Source organism: Penaeus japonicus, unplaced genomic scaffold (genome assembly GCF_977035675.1).
Source record: "Penaeus japonicus unplaced genomic scaffold, GWHDUDI00000001_assembly GWHDUDI00000029, whole genome shotgun sequence".
Taxonomy (NCBI): domain Eukaryota; kingdom Metazoa; phylum Arthropoda; class Malacostraca; order Decapoda; family Penaeidae; genus Penaeus; species Penaeus japonicus.
The window spans coordinates 20,908,326-20,915,825 of NW_028234431.1; the positions used below are offsets into that span (position 1 = coordinate 20,908,326).

At 40.7% G+C, this 7,500-nt stretch overlaps 1 protein-coding gene across 2 annotated transcripts in view; it reads left to right on the forward strand.

The window, feature by feature from the left end:
• LOC122265632 (putative G protein-coupled receptor AH9.1) overlaps positions 1-7,500 on the forward strand; it is a 37,336-nt gene that overhangs the window by 28,054 nt on the left and 1,782 nt on the right. Inside the window, exon 2 of one of the 2 annotated variants that reach the window (XM_086554030.1) lies at positions 6,112-6,181. The exons of the other annotated variant lie outside the window; for it this stretch is intronic. The gene's annotated coding sequence lies outside the window, so the exon portion shown is untranslated. The remainder of the gene's footprint in view (positions 1-6,111; positions 6,182-7,500) is intronic. 2 annotated transcript variants of the gene reach the window in all.

The window sequence follows — 7,500 nt, forward strand, 5'->3', positions numbered from 1 at the left end:
TAACCGCCAGGTGACAGTGGAAGCTCACGAGCTTGGGCGGGGCTCGATCTGCCGACCACGGGGATGTGAAGTCGACACGCTACCAATGAGCTAACCAGACGGCTATTAGAGCGTGACCTGAGGTCGGCCCGTTTTATCTTGACCTAGGGAGACGCCCTGAAAGGTTGCCTCTTCGTCTTTGTAGCATCTAGGCCACGTGGCCTTCTCATGTCTCCACGTGGCTTCCACGTGGTCTCACAGACTGCCCGGCCACCTAAAAAGACTTGTCCTCAAGCCGTAAAGTTGAAGTCGTCCTTGAAGGGCGAACGTGTCGTCCGGCCTTGCGTGGTTCAGGTCAACTTCTACCTCCGGCGGAGATGTCCGCGCGTCCTGGTGGCGCGTTCATGTTGCCTTACGTCCCGGATGGAGGATTCCGTTTCTTCGTTTTCAATGTTCTTCCGTACTTGGCTTCTTTTTGGTTAATTTGCAGGCGGGCCTTCCACGTTATAACTGAAGGTGTCCGGCTGTCCTCTTCAGCGGGTGCCACACTCTTGGTTTCTGGGAATGACGGCCATGCTCTCTCTTCTGGGCGTTTTTGGCGTCTGCTGCTTCTGAGCTTTCAAACCATAGTGTCGTTCCGTAACCTGCTATAACCTTTACATACAGGGCCAATGGAAGGAAGAAAGAAAGACGGACAGAGAGGGGGGGGGGGGTAGTGTGGCGTGTGCATAATTCGATATTTTATATAATTTTTACCTTGTTTTATTTCCTTTTATTTTACTTTTCCTTTTTTTTGTTAGTTTTTTTTTCTAAGAAAGATAGATAAAGGAGGGAGATGCTTGCAGCGACCCGCAAGGGACTACTTGAACTGCAAGCTTCTCAGGGAAAGGGAGACAACAGTGGCAACCGGCAAAGGTTTACTTGAACCACTGAGAGTCTCAGAATAAATAAGAAAGGATGCTACAAAACAGTTAAGTCGTGCAAATAACTAATACATTATCGTATCAACAAACTTAGGGCTATAAAAGAATTGTTATGGGTGGCACCGAGTTGTCCTACCGAATTACTGCTTGAATTCATTAATTCGTTTTATGCCATGACACTGTATTAGTGTTAAGTATGTTCGTGAACAAAATTGTAAGTAGCTATTGCAAGAGGAAGAGATAATTGTTAGTTTCTAGAAATACAATGCTAATAACGACCCACTTTTACTTTCAACAAACTAAGGGCAGTAAAAAGAATATTGTGGGTGGAGAGTCCTCCACCGAATTACTATGAATTAATTCATTTTACGCCATGACACAAAGTTAGTGTCAAGTTTGCTTGTCAACAGAAGCGTGGGGTGAGCTATTGCAAAGTAAGAATGGTAGAAGATGCATTTACAGTGAGCAATAAGTTCGAAATAGAAAGTGAACATGAGAGTTAGAGAGTATGAGAATATGTATGTATGAATGAGTTAGAGGTGTTATTTCAAGTTCGTATGTAATTATTCCTTTTAAAAAAATAAAAAGATAAAATAAATACTGTACCTAACTTAATATTTTAATATTAGTACATGCATAATAATTAACTATGATAATAATATCAAATTCGTAGATGATTATGAAATCGCACTTGACAATGCGAATAACGATGATAAAAATGAAGTACTGATCCGAATTGATTACACGTTCAATCTGAAATCGGATATTTTGCTCACAGCAAGTACAAACGACTTATGCAATCTCTACGCTGCGTTTGGCCGGCGAAGTTAAGCTTACGTAATGTATATGATACATGAAAAAATGAATAAAATTCGAATTTGCCTTTTTAATTCAATTTAAAATATAGCAAATACGAATTAATTGTGAATGATATTAGATTTAGTTAATCAATATGAATAACAAAAGGGAGAAAGCATAATTAATTTATTATATTCCATATGGTTAATATGAATATGAAAAATGAAAGGAAAAGAGAGTATATTCCACTTTACTATATCTCTCTCACAGCATGATTACGAAGATTTAACAAACCCAAATAAACCTTATCCGATTATGAACGAATCCCACATGGTTGTGAAGGATCGTCGGTCTTCAAGATAGCGGTTTTATGAGACATCAGGATTGACAAGGCTGGTTTGCCAAGCCTTTCTGAAGGTTTCATCGTCGTAACATGAAGGCCTTGCTTATTAAATAATATATTTCTACTTAATATCGATGAGGGGGGTGGGAGGAGGGAGGGTACGGGTGTGCGAAAAGTTCTCCTGTGACCTGACGCTGGTCCGAGAGTCACGCAGCGGGGCACACTGGTCTCGTTTGGAGAAAACGTGGCCACGCACTTCACAAAAGAAAATGTATTAGACTCTCCATCTGGAAAAAATAATAAGTAGGGTATACATCAACCAAGTAATAAATGTTAAAGATACTATTTATATAAGTTTTCTTTATTTCCGAGAAAATATAGGGGAAACTATAATAAAATATTCGAATATCGGACCGTATGAGAACTTGACACATAATGATTAATATTTGGCAAATACCTGTAATTTACATTCCAGATATATTAATACAATTCATACAATTCTTACCTTGGACAAGAATGTTGAATATTGAAGAAAATCGTAATGATACCTCAAAGGAGGTGAACACCTGCATACAGTATAGAAAACGCGCCTGTAAACATTCGCTGGATGATATGGGACACCACAAAATGGCGCTTGGCGGGAAATTCAAAACTTCCAACACAAAATGTGCTCGCAATTGAAAGACGGCGGATTTTTGCACCTAGTTACTTGCTGTTCAGAGAGTTTAAATTCTCGCGGTAATGTTCATATATGTACAGACACACACCTCGACCTATCTCGTGTAGATATTTGGTGTTATTTTTATAATATTATTATATGTACAAATTTCATAAATTTGCAACCAACTTATATGTTATATGATACCTAAACATGCAAATATCCTATTGTGAAGCTTTCGCATGTATATCATTCGTAGTATCGATTTTATGATTTTTCTAAGATTTGCATATTAAACTTTAATGTTTAATATCTCAGTATAGACAATTTGTGTATTATTAAAAAGTACACCGATGATAACATCCGCTGTATAACTTCCATTTACCATATGCTTACAACATAAGGACATTTTCTTATTTGGCCAAGAAATGGCTTTCTTTGACCACTGTGCGGGGGTGGGAGGGGGTGGGTGTAGCGTGGCGTTTGACGAGCATGGCTGGAGGGGGGGGGGGGGCGCTGAATGTGGCTTGGGGGGGGGGGGGAAATTTATACATGGAATATTCCTTAAAATACTAACGAACTTACAGACTCGTAAATTTACATACATGAAAATTGTAGAATTATAGAATTCGATAATACAAACGAGTGATTAACGAATGAGAAAAAAAAAAATGTGTAGCATCATAGAAAAAGAATTGAAACATACAAAATTACTTTCTTTAAAGTTGTTTTACGGCAAAATATACAATACATTTAACGCAGTTATTAAATAAATATTTCGATTACCGATAAGAATGTAATTACGATGTTGAAAGTGTGAGAAAAAAAAAACACTTTGCCTAACAGAGAACGTTTGAACTTCTTTCACTGTTAAAACACATAAGCACACGTATATGGGGGACATAGAGAAAGTAGAGAAATAAGGAGAATTGGCCCATTGTATGTCCTTACGGTTTTGTGAAGAATTGTCGAGCGGAAACATTTGGGAGGGAAGTTTTAGGTGCGTTTGTGTGTAGGGGTCCATCTTGTGTCCGAATTTCTCGATTTTTCTTGCGCGCTGCGTGGCTATGCTGCCAGGGCTTAGTGTTCCAAATCTTGATGTTGGAATCGCCTGGGTGTTCCTGTGGCCTTACGTCCTAACACATTTTTGCGATGTTGGTTGCCATTTTGTGGAACTCTTGCTGTGCTGGGGCAGGTATAGCGTGGCGAGTTTTCGTAGATTTTCGAACAGAACAGGTCCTCACCGCGGCCACCATTTTGTGAGAGGTGCTCACAAAGGGTATTTTGGAAGCCAAAGTCTGGTATTCTTGACTCCTTTATTTGGTGAATATTGGCACGGTTATACGGATATAATTACTGGTAGTGATAGCTGACGTCTCTGTTCGGTGCGCGTCTCGCGGACGGGGCGGGCTCGGAGCGCCGGCTTGGCGCTCGCGGCGCCTCTCCGAGGCGAAGCCAGGTGTGTCTGCAAGCGAGGTCGGTAGAGTGAGAGCGTGACCTGAGGTCGGCCCGTTTTATCTTGACCTAGAGAGACGCCCTGAAAGGTTGCCTCTTCGTCATTATAGCATCTAAGCCACGTGGCCTTCTCATGTCTCCACGTGGCTTCCACGTGGTCTCACAAAGAGAGAGAGAGATAGATAGATAGTTAGAGAGAGAGAGAGAGAGAGAGAGATAGAGAGAGAGAGAGAGAGAGAATGGGAGAGAGAGAATGGGAGAGTGTGAGAATTATATATAATGCTTATATAAAATATCAATTACAATAAATCCATATACAAATATATGAATTTTCGCACTTTTAACTAGCGAGGCAATCGCCGGGTCAGGTCAGGTCAATTTTGACTAATGGGTAATTCACACATAGTTGAATTCCCAAATGCCTAGACCCTAAAAAAGAGCTTAATATCCTCGACTATCACCCCTCCTACATTCCAGACTACCTTCCCGCATAACCACCATTGGGGACGGCGGATGCGAACCCTTCACCATAAGCAGATGTCGGAACATACAGTTAGACCGGAATAACCTGTAATGTTCAAACCTGTGTCTAGTGCATCACTACTGTGAACATTGTGCTGTAGTGTATATTTCTATCGTGCACCATAAGACAGACCATCACATTTATGGAATAAACTGTAATGTTCAAAGAGTGTGGTGCAACATCACTACCTTATTTGTGGTGGGCTATTAGTTCCGATAGACTAAGACACCCATCACAGATACAATGGGAGAGATAGAGGAAGAGAGGGAGAGAGTGGGAGAAAGAGAGTGAGAGAGTGGGAGAGAGAGAGTGAGAGAGAGAGAGAGAGAGAGAGAGAGAGAGGGAGGGTGAGAAGGATAGATAAATAGATAGATAGAGATAGATAGATAGATAGAGAGAGAGAGTGGAAGAGAGAGAGAGAGAGAGTGGAAGAGAGAGAGAGAGAGAGAGAGAGAGAGAGAGAAAGAGAGAGAGTGTGATGGGTGTCTTAGTCTGTCGTTACTATTAACCCACCACAAATAAGGTAGTGATGCCAGACACAGGGTTTGAACAGTTCTGGTTTATTATCATAACGCAGATAGTCTGCCGTTATGGTGGACGATAGAAATATACACTACAGCACAATGATCACAGTAATAAACACTATCACAACACATATAAACAAGGGGAGAAATCAGGCGTCAGTGGTAGCACAGTCGATTCCCAGTCTATCTGTATGTTCCAGACATCCTGCTTATATGGATGGGGTCAACATCCGCTGTCCCCAATGGTGGCTATGCGGGAAGATAGTCTGGAATGTAGGAGGAATGGGAGTTGAGGTAGTAAGCTCCTTTTGAGGGTCTAGGCACTTGAGAATTCAACTATGTGCGAATTAGCCATCAAAGTTGACCTGACCTGACCTGGCGATAGCCTCTCGAGTTGGGCTGCTATATTCCTACGGTATTTTACAATGATCCATTGCTATATTTGATATCATATATAAGCATTATATATGATTCTCACAACGCTCTGCCACCCACTTAGCAAGTTGTCCTCAACTTGCAAAGATATATAGCATCAAAATCTTGGACATGCATGGTCAAAAGTGCAAAACCAAGGAATAAGAGAAATAGTATATGCGTTTACAATATCTCTCTTTCACCGATTTAACACCCCGATTGATCGAACAAGGTGTGCTGGTCCTCAAGATGACGGTGTCGGGACATCAGGGTTGACAAGGCTGGCTTACCAAGCCGTTCTGAAGGAATCATCTTCAACTTGCAGACCTGAAATGATGTCACAGAGTAGTGCCCGATGCAATGCCAAAATAATATGGTGAGAGGTAGAGAGGTATAGATATTGCATGTATATAGATATATCAAAATATTATTTAGAGATAACTGAAGTAATGATTAACTTAACTTGTTTGTTCTTCTCTGCATCACGTCGACAGATGATGCGGCATGTAGTTTAACCGACACATTCGACAGGAAATAGGTAGATTGCGGCGCAGAATGGGTCAAGTAAGTAATGAGGTGGTAACCAACCTCTGCAATTCTGTTAATGAGTACTAAGGGAGACATGGATTCCAGTGCAACAATTGTAACATCGGAATATGTTGCTGGTATAAACTTTACAAAGAAAATTACTTAACATATGCCAGGAAGATGGAAACATTTGCAATACAATGTCAAGATAATTCAAATCACGTGACCTTGGCTGTAGTAGTTCTGAAAAATGAAGAGTAAGTATACTACATATAAAGAGTAGATATGGGTATACCAAGTTGGATTTCAGAGAAGGCACATAATGTTTTGAATTGTGATGAGAGGCCTGGAATAAAAGTTAATTACCAATGTAAGAAGAAATGAATCGCAAAACAGAATTAGACATGATATACATTCGAAAGGTTACATATAAGTACTTAATGATATGACCATGATATGGCCATTACCTTACCCGACAATTAGGTCTCTAAGGGAGGCGTGGCTGCTTGGCCGAAAAACGATGCAGTGCTGGCGGTATCTCTTCTTCTTCTTAATGTGACCGTACTCGAGGTTAATTTGCTACAGGGAGCAATACTCATGGCTATGTTAGCCGAAAACTGCCGGAGCTGTGTCGGGCGAAAAGTAACCGTGCTCGTGGTACTTCGCGGAGGATCGTATTACAGGTCGGTACAATAGATGTCTTCTCTTGGGACCGTCGTGGCTCTCTCAGCCAAACATCGGGGCAGGCCCGGAATAATTATAAATTAAATGACCGATCTGGCAGTCCTTCAGATGAATGAAAGAAGAAGCAAGCACCTGAGTCTCATCCTCGTGGAGGTGGGCTGTGGTAGGCCGAGACTGGATAATGTGATGAAAACGGCAACCCGTAGCGTCTGCGGCTGTATTTAGGGACACGTTTTACGCTAAACTGCGTTTGACCAGCGAAGCTATAGTTCAGCATAACTGATATACATGGTGCATGAAAAAAATGAAGTTCGACTTCGCCAATTTAATGAAACAATTTAAAAACAGGCAAGCTACGAACTAATGGGGAATGGTTTGAGATAGAAGCTAATTAATATGAATTATAAAAAGAACGCACTTTAGAATAAATGTCCTGAAAAAAATTATCATAAGAAATATCTAGAATAAATATGCCTATGTGAATAAATAACCTTGTAAAATGTGATGATGAATAATTATGATTACACAATATAACGCGAAAAATACCTTTCCGTACACATACATAGAGAAGAAAAAATCTAAGGGAAAAAAGGAATTATTATCCACCAAAGTTGACCTGATCTGACCCGGCGATAGCCTCTCGAGTTGGGCTGCTATGATCCATTGCTATA